The following is a 16,319-nucleotide window of genomic DNA, read 5'->3' on the forward strand; positions in this document are numbered from 1 at the left end:
AAGAGAATACAGAACCCAGAATTTAGAACATGGAATGCAGAACACAGAATATAGAATATAGAATACAGAATACTGAATATAGAATTTAGAACATAGAATGCAGAACACAGAATTTAGAATATAGAATACAGAATACTGAATATTGAATTTAGAACATGGAATGCAGAACACAGAATTTAGAATTTAGAATACAGAAATACAATTTAGAATACAGAATGCAGAATATTGAATACAGAATATAGAATGAACAACACAAAATATAAAATATGTAAAACAAAATACAGAACCCAGAATTTAAAACATGGATTGCAGAACACAGAATTTAGAAAATAGAATACAGAATACTTAATATAGAGTTTACAACATAGAATGCCAAACCCAGAATTTAGAATATAGAATACAGAATCCTGAATGTAGAATTTAGAACATGGAATGCAGAACACAGAATTTAGAATATTGAATACAGAATAATGATTTTAGAATTTAGAATATAGAATGTAGCACACAGAATAAAGTATATAGAATAGAGAATATAGAACCCAGAATTTAGAACATGTAATGCAGAACACAGAATTTAGAAAATAAAATACAGAATACAGAATATAGAATTTAGAACACAGGATATAGAATATAGAATACGGAATGCAGAATATAGAATACCAAATATAGAATATAGAACACAAAATATAAAATATGGAATACAGAAAACATAACCCAGAATGCAGTACACAGAATTTGGAATATAGAATATAGAATTTAGAATATAGAATGTAGAATATATAATGAAGAACACACAATCTAGAATATAGAATATAGAATATAGAACCCAGAATTTAGAACACGGAATGAAGAACACAGAATTTTGAATATAGAATATAGAATTTAGATTATACAATGTAGAACACAGAATTTTGAATATAGAATAGAGAAAACTGAATATAGAATTTAGAGTACAGAATGTAGAACACAGAATATAGAATATAGAATACGGAATGCAGAATATGGAATACAGAATATAAAATGAAAAACTCAGAATAGGGAATACGGCATAAAGAATATACAATACACAATATAGAATGTAGAACACAGAATATAAAAAATGGAAAACAGAATACAGAAACCAGAATTTAGAACATGGATTGCAGAACAAAGAATTAGGAATATAGAATACAGAATACTGAATATAGAATTTAGAGTATAGAAAGTAGAACACAGAATATAGAATATAGAATACGGAATGCAGAATATAGAATACAGAATATAGAATGAAAAACACAGAGTAGAGAATACAGCATAAAGAATATACAATACAGAATATAGAATGAAGAACACAGAATATAAAAAATGGAAAACAGATTACAGAAACCAGAATTTAGAACATGGATTGCAGAACACAGAATTTAGAATATGATATACAGAATACTGAATATAGAATTTAGAACATAGAATTCAGACACAGAATTTAGAACATAGAATAAACAATACTGAATATAGAATTTAGAATATAGAATGTAGAACACAGAATATATAACATAGAATAGAGAATATAGAACCAAGAATTGAGAACATGGAATGCAGATCACAAAAATTATAATATAGAATACAAAATAGTGAATATAGAATTTAGAATATAGAAATAAAACACAGAATATAGAATATAAAATACGGAATGTAGAATAAAGAAGGTAGAATATAGAATGAAGAACACAAAATATAGAATATAGAATAGAGAATATAGCAACCAGAATTTAGAAATGGAATGCAGAACAGACAATTTAGAATATAGAATTCAGAAAACTGAATAAATATTTTAGAATATAGAATGTAGAACATACAATATAGAATATAGAATACGGAATGCAGAATATACTTTGTAGAATGTAGAATGAAGAACACAAGTATAGAATATATACTAGAGAGAATAGAACACAGAACTTAGAACCCGGAATGCAGAACATAGAATTAAGAATATAGAATACAGAATATTGAATATAGAACTTAGAATATAGAATGTAGAACACTTAATAAAGAATATAAAATACCAGAATACAGAATAGAGAATTTAGAATGTAGAATATAGAACACAGAATATAGAATATAGATAAGAAAATATAGAACCCAGAATTTAGAACATGGGTGCAGAACACAGAATTTAGAATATAGAATACACTATACTGAATACAGTATGCAGAATATAGAATGTAAAACACAGAGTATAGAATATAGAATACGGAATACAGGATATAGAATATAGAACACAGAATATGGAATATGGAAAACAGAATACAGAACCCAGAATTAAGACCATAGAATGCAGAACACAGAATTAAGACTTTAGATTACAGAATGCTGAATATAGAATTTAGAACATAGAATTCAAAACACAAAATATGGAATACAGCATACAGAACGCAGGATTCAGAACATGGAATTCAGAACACACAATACATAATATAGAATAAAGGAATAGAAAGTAGAATATAGAATGTAGAACACAGAATATAGAATATAGAATACAGAATGCAGTATGCAGAATTTAGAACAAGGAATTCAGAACACAGAATATATAATAAAGTATACCGAAATATTATGTGGTATATAGAATGATGTACACAGAATTTAAAATATAGAATACAGTATATAGAATGTACAATACAGAATGTAGAACACAGAATATTGAATACAGATTACGGAATACAGAACCCAGAATTTAGAACATGGAAATCTGAACGCATAATATGGAATATAGTATACAGAATACATAATATACAATGTAGAATACAGAATGTAGAACACAGCATATAGAATATAGAATACAGAATGCAGAAACTTGATTCTACAAGTTGTAATTCAGAACACAGAATTTAGAATATAGAGTGCAGAATACAGAATATAGAATATAGAATTTACATTGTTGAACACAGAATATGGAATATTGTATACAGAATACAGAATATAGAATGTAGAATACTGGATGTAGTAAGAGAATATGTAATTCAGAATACAGACTACAGAATACAGTATTTAGAACATGGAATTCAGAACACAGAGTTTAGATTTTAGAATATTGTATACTGAATATAGAATGTATAACACAGAATATACAACACAGATTTTAGAATATAGAATACGGAATGCAGAATATAGAACACAGAATATAGAATGAAGAACACAGAATATATAATACGGCATAAATAATATACAATACAGGATATAGAATGAAGCACACCATATATAGAATATGGAAAACAATACAGAACCCAGAATTTAGAACATGGAATGCAGAACACAGATTTTAGAATATAATATACAGAATACTGAATATAGAATTTAGAAAATAGAATGCAGAACACAGAATTTAGAATATAGAATGCACAGTACTGAATATAGTATTTATAAAAAGAAAAGCAGAACGCAGAATTTAGAATATAGAATACAGATTACTGAATATAGAATTTAGAATATAGAATGTAAACACAGAATATAGAATAGAGAATAGAGATTAGAGAATCCAGAATTTAGTACATGGAATGCAGAACACACAAATTAGAATATAGAATACAAAATACAGAATATAGAATTTAGAATATAGAATATAGAACAAACAATATAGAATATAAAATACGGATGGCAGAATATAGGACGTAGAATATAGAATGAATGACCCAAATATATAATATAGAATAGAGAATATGGAAACCACAATTTAGAAATTGAATGCAGAACAGAGAATTTATACTATAGAATACAGAATACTGAATATAGATTTTAGAATTTAGAATGTAGAACATAGAATATAGAATATAGGATACGGAATGCAGAATATACCATGTAGAATATAGAATGAAGAACTAAAATATAGAATATATAATAGAGAGAATAGGAACCAGAACTTAGAACATGGAATGAAGAACAGAGAATTAAGAATATAGAATACAGAATACTGAATATAGAATTTAGAATATAGAATATAGAACACAGAATATGGAATATGGAAAACAGAATACAGAACCCAGAATTTAGACCATAGAATGCAGAACACAGAATTAAGACTTTAGATTACAGAATGCTGAATATAGAATTTAGAACATAGAATTCATAACACAGAATATGGAATACAGCATACAGAACGCAGGATTCAGAACATGGAATTCAGAACACACAATACATAATATAGAATAAAGGAATATAATGTAGAATATAGAATGTAGAACACAGAATACAGAATATAGAATGTAGAATACTGGATGTAGTAAGAGAATATGGAATTCAGAATACAGACTACAGAACACAGAATTTAGAACATGGAATTCAGAACACAGAGTTTAGATTTTAGAATATTGAATACTGAATATAGAATGTATAACACAGAATATACAACACAGATTATAGAATATAGTATACACAATGCAGAACACATTATTTAGAACATGGAATTCAGAAAACAGAATTTAGAATATAGAATACACTATACAGAATGTTGAATATAGAATGTATAACACAGAATATAGAATATAGAAAACAGAATACAGAACCCAGAGTTTAGAACGTAGAATTCAGAACACTGAATTTAGAATATAGAGAAGAGAATACAGAATATAGAATGTATACTTTAGAATGTACAAAACAGACTATAGAATACAGAATACAGAAACCAGAATTTAGAACGTTGAATGCAGAACACAGAATGTAGAATATAGAATACAGAATAGAGAATGTAGAATAGAGAATGCAGAACACAGAATAAAGGATAGAGAATGAAGAATACAGAACCCAGAATTTAGAACATGGAATGCAGAACACAGAATTTAGAAAATAAAATACAGAATACTGAATATAGGATTTAGAACACAGGATATAGAATATAGAATACGGAATGCAGAATATAGAATACCAAATATAGAATATAGAACACAAAATATAAAATATGGAATACAGAATACATAACCCAGAATTTAGAATATGAAAGGCAGAACACAAAATTTGGAATATAGAATATAGAATTTAGAATATAGAATGTAGAATATAGAATGAAGAGCACACAATATAGAATATAGAATAGAGAATATAGAACCCAGAATTTAGAACACGGAATGAAGAACACAGAATTTTGAATATAGAAAATAGAATTTAGAATATACAATGTAGAACACAGAATTTTGAATATAGAAAAGAGAAAACTGAATATAGAATTTAGAGTACAGTATGTAGAACACAGAATATAGAATATAGAATACGGAATGCAGAATATGGAATACAGAATTTAGAATGAAAAACTCAGAATAGAGAATACGCCATAAAGAATATCCAATACACAATATAGAATGTAGAACACAGAATATAAAAATGGAATACAGAATACAGAAACCAGAATTTAGAACATGTATTGCAGAACACAGAATTTGGAATATAGAATACAGAATACTGAATATAGAATTTAGAGTATAGAAATTAGAACACAGAATATAGAATATAGAATACGGAATGCAGAATATAGAATACAGAATATAGAATGAAAAACACAGAATAGAGAATACAGCATAAAGAATATTCAATGAAGAATATAGAATGAAGAACACAGAATATAAAAATTGGAAAACAGATTACAGAAACCAGATTTTAGAACATGGATTGCAGAACACAGAATTTAGAATATGATATACAGAATACTGAATATAGAATTTAGAACATAGAATTCAGACACAGAATTTAGAACATAGAATAAACAATACTGAATATAGAATTTAGAATATAGAATGTAGAACACAGAATATATAACATAGAATAGAGAATATAGAACCCAGAATTGAGAACATGTAATGCAGATCACAAAAATTATAATATAGAATACAAAATAGTGAATATAGGATTTAGAATATAGAAATAGAACACAGAATATAGAATATAAAATAGGGAATGCAGAATAAAGAAGGTAGAATATAGAATGAAGAACACAAAATATAGAAGAGAGAATAGAGAATATAGCAACCAGAATTTAGAAATGGAATGCAGAAAAGAGAATTTAGAAAATAGAATTCAGAAAACTGAATAAATATTTTAGAATATAGAATGTAGAACATACAATATAGAATATAGAATACGGAATGCAGAATATACTTTGTAGAATGTAGAATGAAGAACACAAATATAGAATATATACTAGAGAGAATAGAACACAGAACTTAGAACCCGGAATGCAGAACATAGAATTAAGAATATAGAATACAGAATATTGAATATAGAACTTAGAATATAGAATGTAGAACACTTAATAAAGAATATAATATACAGAATACTGAATATAGAATTTAGAATGTAGAATATAGAACACAGAATATAGAATATAGATAAGAAAATATAGAACCCAGAATTTAGAACATGGGTGCAGAACACAGAATTTAGAATATAGAATACAGTATACTGAATACAGTATGCAGAATATAGAATGTAGAACACAGAGTATAGAATATAGAATACGGAATACAGAATATAGAATATAGAACACAGAATATGGAATATGGAAAACAGAATACAGAACCCAGAATTTAGACCATAGAATGCAGAACACAGAATTAAGACTTTAGATTACAGAATGCTGAATATAGAATTTAGAACATAGAATTCAAAACACAGATTATGGAATACAGCATACAGAACGCAGGATTCAGAACATGGAATTCAGAACACACAATACATAATATAGAATAAAGGAATAGAATGTAGAATATAGAATGTAGAACACAGAATATAGAATATAGAATACAGAATGCAGTATGCAGAATTTAGAACAAGGAATTCAGAACACAGAATATATAACAAAGTATACCGAAATATTATGTTGTATATAGAATGTTGTACACAGAATTTATAATATAGAATACAGTATATAGAATGTACAATACAGAATGTAGAACACAGAATATTGAATACAGATTACGGAATACAGAACCCAGAATTTAGAACATGGAAATCAGAACGCATAATATAGAATATAGTATACAGAATACATAATATACAATGTAGAATACAGAATGTAGAACACAGAATATAGAATATAGAATACAGAATGCAGAAACTTGATTCTACAAGTTGTAATTCAGAACACAGAATTTAGAATAAAGAGTGCAGAATACAGAATATAGAATATAGAATTTACATTGTTGAACACAATATATGGAATATTGTATACAGAATACAGAATATAGAATGTAGAATACTGGATGTAGTAAGAGAATATGGAATTCAGAATACAGACTACAGAACACAGAATTTAGAACATGGAATTCAGAACACAGAGTTTAGATTTTAGAATATTGAATACTGAATATAGAATGTATAACACAGAATATACAACACAGATTATAGAATATAGAATACACAATGCAGAACACATTATTTAGAACATGGAATTCAGAAAACAGAATTTACACTAAAGAATATAGTATACAGAATTTTGAATATATAATGTATAACACAGAATATAGAATATAGAAAACAGAATACAGAACCCAGAGTTTAGAACATAGAATTCAGAACACTGAATTTAGAATATAGAGCACAGAATACAGAATATAGAATGTATACTTTAAAATGTACAAAACAGACTATAGAATACAGAATACAGAAACCAGAATTTAGAACATTGAATGCAGAACACAGAATGTAGAATATAGAATACAGAATAGAGAATGTAGAATAGAGAATGCAGAACACAGAAAAAAGGATAGTGAATGAAGAATACAGAAACCAGAATTTAGAACATGGAATTCAGAACCCAGAATTTAGAATGTAGAACACAGAAATAGAATTTAGAATACGGAATGCAGAATATTGAATACAGAATATAGAATGTAGAACACAAAATATAGAATAGAGAAATTAGAACATGGAATGCAGAACACAGAATTAAGAATATAGATTACAGAACACTGAACATAGAATTTATAATATACAATGTAGAACACAGAATATAGAATATGGAAACAGAATACAGAAATCAGAATTCAGAACATGCAATGCTGAACACAGAATTTAGAATATAGAATACAGAATACTGAATATACTATTTAGAATATAGAATGTAGAACACCGAATTTAGAATATAGAATAAAGAATACTTAATATAGAATTTAGAATATAGAATGTAGAACACAGAATATAGAATGTAGAATACAGAATGAAGAATCCAGAATAAAGAACATGCTATGCAGAACACAGAATTAAGAATATAGATTAAATAATACTGAATATAGAATTTAGAATGTACAATGTAGAACACAGAATACAGAATATAGATTATAGATCCCAGACCTAAGAACATGGAATGCAGAACACAGAATTTAGAACATTGAATGCAGAACACGGTATTTAGAATATACAATACAGAATACTGAATATAGAATTTTGAATATAGAATGAAGAACACAGAATTTAGAATATGGAATACAGATTACTGAATATAGAATTTAGAATATAAAATATAAAACGCAGAATATAGAAAATAGAATAGAGAATGTAGAACCCAGAATTTAGTACATGGAATCAGAACCCAGAATTTAGAATATACAATACAGAACACTGAATATGGAATTTAGAATATAGAATGTAGAACACAGAATATAGAATATAGAATAAAGTGTATAGAACCCAGAATTTAGAACATGGAATGCAGAACACAGAATTCAGAATATAGAATACAGAATAGTGCATATAGAATTTAGAATATGGAATGTAGAACACGGAAAAAAAGAATATAGAATACCTAATACAGAATATAGATTGTAGAATATAGAATGAAATGCACAAAATTTAGAATATAGAATAGAGAATATAGAACCCAGAATTTAGAACATGGAAACCAGATCACAGAATTAAGAATATTGAATACAGAATACCAAATATAGAATTTAGAATATAGAATGCAGAACACAGAATATAAAATATAGAATACAGAATACTGAATATAGAATTTACAACATGGAATGCAGAACACAGAATTTAGAATATAGAATAAAGAATATAGAAGCCAGAATATACAACATGGAATACAAAACACAGAATTTAGAATATAGAATACAGAATACGGAATATAGAATTTAGAATATAGAATTTAGAACACAGAATATAGAATATAGAATACGGAATTCAAAATTTAGTATGAAGGATCTAGAATGAAGAACACAGTATATAGAATATATAAAAGAGAATATAGAACCCAGAATTTAGAAATTGAATGCAGAGAACAGAATTATTAATATAGAATACAAAATACTAAATATAGAATTTAGAATATAGAAAGAAGAACACAGAATACAGAATATAGAAAAGACAATATATAACATGGAATGCAGAACACAGAATTTAGAATATAGAATACAGAATACTGAATATAGAATTTTGAAAATAGAAGGTAGAACACAGAATATAAAATGTAGAAAACGGAATGCAGAATATAGAATACAGAATATAGAATGTAGAATACAGAATATAAAATATGGAAAACAGAGTATAGAACCCAGAATTTAAAACATGGAATGCAGAACACATAATGTAGAATATAGAATACAGAACGCTGAATATAGGATTTAGACTATAGAATGTGGAACACAGGATATAGAATACAGAAAAGAGGATATAGAACCCAAATTTAGAACATGGAATGCAGAACAGAGAATTTAGAATATAGAATACGGAATACTGAGTATAGAATTTAGAAAATAGAATGTAGAACACAAAATATAGAATATAGTATACGGAATGCAAAATATTGTATGTAAAATCTAGAATGAAAAACACACAATATAGAATATAGAATAGAGAATGTAGAAACCAGAATTTAGAACATGGAATGCAGAACACAGAATTTAGAATATAGAATACTGAACACAGAATATATAATTAAGACTATATAAAGAAGAACACAGAATATAGAATAGAGAATTTAGAATATGGAATGCAGAACACAGAATTTAGATTATACAATACATAATACTGAATATAAAATTAAGAAAATAGAATGTAGAACACAGAATTAAAATATGGAAAACAGAATATAGAACCCAGAATTTAGAACTTGGAATGCAGAACACAGAATTAAGAGTATAGAATACAAATTAATGAATATAGAATTTAGAATATAGAATGTAGAACACAGAATATACAATATAGAATATACAATAGAGAGTATAGAATCGAGAATTTAGAACATGTAATGCAGAACACAGAATTTAGTATATAGAATACAGAATACTGAATATAGAATTTACAACATGGAATGCAGAACACAGAATTTAGAATATAGAATAAAGAATATAGAAGCCAGAATATACAAGATGGAATACAAAACACAGATTTTAGAATATAGAATACAGAATACAGAATATAGAATTTAGAATATAGAATTTAGAACACAGAATATAGAATATAGAATACGGAATTCAAAATTTAGTATGAAGGATCTAGAATGAAGAACACAGTATATAGAATATATAAAAGAGAATATAGAACCCAGAATTTAGAAATTGAATGCAGAGAACAGAATTAATAATATGGAATACAAAATACTAAATATAGAATTTAGAATATAGAAAGAAGAACACAGAATACAGAATATAGAAAAGACAATTTACAACATGGAATGCAGAACACAGAATTTAGAATATAGAATACAGAATACTGAATATAGAATTTTGAAAATAGAAGGTAGAACACAGAATATATAATGCAGAATACTGAATGCAGAATATAGAATACAGAATATAGAATTTAGAACACAGAATATAAAACATGGAATGCAGAACACATAATTTGAATATATAATACAGAACGCTGAATATAGGATTTAGACTATAGAATGTGGAACAAAGGATATAGAATATAGAAAAGATGATATAGAAACCAGAATTTAGAACATGGAATGCAGAACAGAGAATTTAGAATATAGAATACGGAATGCTGAATATAGAATTTAGAATATAGTATGTAGAACACAGAATATAGAATATAGTATACGGAATGCAAAATATTGTATGTAAAATCTAGAATGAAAAACACACAATATAGAATAGAGAATAGAGAATGTAGAAACCAGAATTTAGAACATGGAATGCAGAACACAGAATTTAGATTATAGAATATATAATACTGAATATTGAATTTAGAATATAGAATGTAGAACACAGTATTAAAATATGGAAAACAGAATATAGAACCCAGAATTTAGAACTTTGAATGCAGAACACAGAATTTAGACTATAGAATACACATTAATTAATATAGATTTTAGAATATAGAATGTAGAACACATTATATAGAATATAGAATATACAATAGAGAGTATAGTATCGAGAATTTTGAACATGTGATGCAGAACACAGAATTTAGAATATAGAATACAGAATGCAGAATATCAAATTTACAATATAGAATGTAGAACACAGAATATAGAAAATAGAAAAGAGAATATAGAACACAGAATTTAGAACATAATATACGGAATATTTTATAAACAATTAAAAAATTCTATGTAGGACATAGAATATAGAATATAAAATACATAATACTGAATAAATAATTTACAATATATAATGTAGAAAACAGAAAAAAAATAGCAAGGAATATATTGAAGCCAGATTTTGGAACATGGAAAGCAGAACTCAGAATTTAGAATATAGAATACAGCATACTGAATATGCAATTTAGAACATAGAATGTAAACACAGAATTTAGAATATAGAATACAGAATACTGAATATAGAATTTATAATATAGAATGTAGCACACAGAATGTAGTATATACAATAGTGAATATAAACCCCAGAATTTAGAACATGGAATGCAAAACACAGAATTAAGAAAATAAAACACAGAATACTGAATATAGAATTTAGAACACAGGATATAGAATATAGAATACGGAATGCAGAATATAGAATGCAGAATAAAGAACTAAGAACACAAAATATAGAATATATAAAAGAGAATTTAGAACCCAGAATTTAAAAATTGAATCAGAGCACAGAATTTAGATTATAGAATACAAAATACTGAATATAGAATTTATAATATAGAATGTAGAAAACATAATATAGATTATATAACACGGAATGCAGAATATAGAACGTACAATATAGAATGAAGAACAAAAAATATGGAATATATAATAGAGAATATAGAACCCAGAATTTAGAACATGGAATTCAAAGCACAGAATTTAGAATATAGAATACAAGATAATGAATATAGAATTTTGAATATAGAATGTAGAACACAGTATATAGAATATAGAATACGGAGTGCAGAATATAGAATGTAGAATATAGAATGAAGAACACAGAATATAGAATATAGAATAGAGAATATAGAACCCAGAATTTAGAACACAGAATGAAGAATACAGAATTTTGCATATAGAATATAGAATTTAGAATATAGCATGTAGAACACAGAATTTTGAATATAGAATTGAGAATACTAAATATAGAATTTAGAATATTGAATGTCGAACACAGAATATAGAATATAGAAAAGAGATTATAGAACCCAGAATTAAGAACACGGAATAAAGAACACAGAATTTAGAATATAGATTATAGAATTTAGAATATAGAATGTAGAACACAAAATATACAATATTGAATACATAATGCAGAATATATTATACAGAATATAGAATTTAGAACACAGAATGTAAAATATGGAACCAGAATACAGAATCCCGAACTACGAACATGGTATGCAGAACACAGAATTTAAAATATAGAATAGAGAATACTGAATATAGAATTTAGAATATTGAATGAAGGACACAGAATATAGAATATAGAAAAGAGAATATAGAACACAGAATTTAGAACACGGAATGAAGAACACAGAATTTTGAATATAGAATATAGAATTTACAATATACAATGTAGAACACAGAATTTTGAATATAGAATATAGAATACTGAATATAGAATTTAGAGTACAGAATGTAGAACACAGAATATAGATTAAAGAATACGGAATGCAGAATATAGAATACAGAATATAGAATGTAAAAAACAGAATATAGAATATGGAAAAGAGAATACAGAACCCAGAATTTAGAACATGGAATGCAGAACACAGAATATAGAATTTAGAATACAGAATACTGAATATAGAATTTAGAACATAGAATGCAGAACACAGAATTTAGAATATAGAATACAGAATACTGAATATTGAATTTAGAACATGGAAAGCAGAACACAGAATTTAGAATATAGAACACAGAAATACAATTTAGAATACAGAATGCAGAATATTGAATACAGAATATAGAATGTACAAAACAAAATATAAAATATGTAAAACAAAATACAGAACCCAGAATTTAAAACATGGATTGCAGAACACAGAATTTAGAAAATAGAATACAGAATACTTAATATAGAATTTAGAACATAGAATGCAGAACCCAGAATTTAGAATATAGAGTACAGAATACTGAATGTAGAATTTAGAATATGGAATGCAGAACAGAGAATTTAGAATATTGAATACAGAATAATGAATATAGAATTTAGAATATAGAATGTAGCACACAGAATATAGAATATAGAACAGAGAATATAGAACCCAGAATTTAGAACACGGAATGCAGAACACAGAATTTAGAAAATAAAATACAGAATACTGAATATAGGATTTAGAACACAGGATATAGAATATAGAATATGGAATGCAGAATATAGAATACCAAATATAGAATATATAACACAAAATATAAAATATGGAATACAGAATACATAACCCAGAATTTAGAATATGAAATGCAGAACACAGAATTTGGAATATAGAATATAGAATTTAGAATATAGAATGTAGAATATAGAATGAAGAACACACAATATAGAATATAGAATAGAGAATATAGAACCCAGAATTTAGAACACGGAATGAAGAACACAGAATTTTGAATATAGAATATAGAATTTAGAATATACAATGTAGAACACAGAATTTTGAATATAGAATAGAGAAAACTGAATATAGAATTTAGAGTACAGAATGTAGAACACAGAATATAGAATATAGAATACGGAATGCAGAATATGGAATACAGAATATAGAATGAAAAACTCAGAATAGAGAATACGGCATAAAGAATATACAATACACAAGATAGAATGTAGAACACAGAATATAAAAAATGGAAAACAGAATACAGAAACCAGAATTTAGAACATGGATTGCAGAACACAGAATTTGGAATATAGAATACAGAATACTGAATATAGAATTTAGAGTATAGAAAGTAGAACACAGAATATAGAATATAGAATACGGAATGCAGAATATAGAATACAGAATATAGAATGAAAAACACAGAATAGAGAATACAGCATAAAGAATATACAATACAGAATATAGAATGAAGAACACAGAATATAAAAAATGGAAAACAGATTACAGAAACCAGAATTTAGAACATGGATTGCAGAACACAGAATTTAGAATATGATATACAGAATACTGAATATAGAATTTAGAACATAGAATTCAGACACAGAATTTAGAACATAGAATGAACAATGCTGAATATAGAATTTAGAATATAGAATGTAGAACACAGAATATATAACATAGAATAGAGAATATAGAACCCAGAATTGAGAACATGGAATGCAGATCACAAAAATTATAATATAGAATACAAAATAGTGAATATAGAATTTAGAATATAGAAATAGAACACAGAATATAGAATATAAAATACGGAATGCAGAATAAAGAAGGTAGAATATAGAATGAAGAACACAAAATATAGAATATAGAATAGAGAATATAGCAACCAGAATTTAGAAATGGAATGCAGAACAGAGAATTTAGAATATAGAATTCAGAAAACTGAATAAATATTTTAGAATATAGAATGTAGAACATACAATATAGAATATAGAATACGGAATGCAGAATATACTTTGTAGAATGTAGAATGAAGAACACAAATATAGAATATATACTAGAGAGAATAGAACACAGAACCTAGAACCCGCAATGCAGAACATAGAATTAAGAATATAGAATACAGAATATTGAATATAGAACTTAGAATATAGAATGTAGAACACTTAATAAAGAATATAAAATACCAGAATACTGAATATAGAATTTAGAATGTAGAATATAGAACACAGAATATAGAATATAGATAAGAAAATATAGAACCCAGAATTTAGAACATGGGTGCAGAACACAGAATTTAGAATATAGAATACAGTATACTGAATACAGTATGCAGAATATAGAATGTAGAACACAGAGTATAGAATATAGAATACGGAATACAGAATATAGAATATAGAACACAGAATACGGAATATGGAAAACAGAATACAGAACCCAGAATTAAGACCATAGAATGCAGAACACAGAATTAAGAATTTAGATTACAGAATGCTGAATATAGAATTTAGAACATAGAATTCAAAACACAAAATATGGAATACAGCATAAAGAAAGCAGGATTCAGAACATGGAATTCAGAACACACAATACATAATATAGAATAAAGGAATAGAATGTAGAATATAGAATGTAGAACACAGAATATAGAATATAGAATACAGAATGCAGAATGCAGAATTTAGAACAAGGAATTCAGAACACAGAATATATAATAAAGTATACCGAAATATTATGTGGTATATAGAATGATGTACACAGAAATTATAATATAGAATACAGTATATAGAATGTACAATACAGAATGTAGAACACAGAATATTGAATACAGATTACGGAATACAGAACCCAGAATTTAGAACATGGAAATCAGAACGCATAATATAGAATATAGTATACAGAATACATAATATACAATGTAGAATACAGAATGAAGAACACAGAATATAGAATATAGAATACAGAATGCAGAAACTTGATTATACAAGTTGTAATTCAGAACACAGAATTTAGAATATAGAGTGCAGAATACAGAATATAGAATATAGAATTTACATTGTTGAACACAGAATATGGAATATTGTATACAGAATACAGAATATAGAATGTAGAATACTGGATGTAGTAAGAGAATATGTAATTCAGAATACAGACTACAGAATACAGAATTTAGAACATGGAATTCAGAACACAGAGTTTAGATTTTAGAATATTGAATACTGAATATAGAATGTATAACACAGAATATACAACACAGATTATAGAATATAGAATACACAATGCAGAACACATTATTTAGAACATGGAATTCAGAAAACAGAATTTAGTATATAGAATACAGTATACAGAATGTTGAATATAGAAAGTATAACACAGAATATAGAATA

The sequence above is a fragment of the Vicugna pacos genome, unplaced genomic scaffold (genome assembly GCF_048564905.1).
Source record: "Vicugna pacos unplaced genomic scaffold, VicPac4 scaffold_15, whole genome shotgun sequence".
NCBI classification, from domain to species: Eukaryota; Metazoa; Chordata; class Mammalia; order Artiodactyla; family Camelidae; genus Vicugna; species Vicugna pacos.